Below are 422 nucleotides of genomic sequence, written 5' to 3'. Positions count from 1 at the left end.
GCGCGGCGGGCCGGGCTGAGCTGAGGGAACAGAGCGGAGCGGGCAGAGCGCTCGCGGTTGCGAGCGAGGGTCGGTGTGACGCCCTCAGCGTGTGCCCACCGCCCTCTGCACGACGCTGCAAACCTACCCTGAGCGCTGTGTTCGCTCGCTGACGGCCCGTCGGGCTCTGTGTGTGTGTGTATGTGGGGAGGGTGTCCCGCTGAGCACAAGCCGTAAGGAAAAGGGCTTTGTCGGCTGTGCTTTGTTCGTGCGTGTCTTGTGAGAATGTGGTGATGAAGTACTGAGATATACGACCGAACGTAAGGCGGAAGCTGTCCTAAAAACGATAGAAACCTTCACGGAGTGAAGGAGGATGAGAAATGTTGGCTGAGAGCCAGGCAGAGGGGTACGATTTGGAGAGGAGTTTTTTGAGGAATTCCTCA

The sequence above is a fragment of the Meleagris gallopavo genome, chromosome 1, assembly GCF_000146605.3.
Source record: "Meleagris gallopavo isolate NT-WF06-2002-E0010 breed Aviagen turkey brand Nicholas breeding stock chromosome 1, Turkey_5.1, whole genome shotgun sequence".
NCBI classification, from domain to species: Eukaryota; Metazoa; Chordata; class Aves; order Galliformes; family Phasianidae; genus Meleagris; species Meleagris gallopavo.
Note: the sequence above shows the minus strand (reverse complement) of the source record.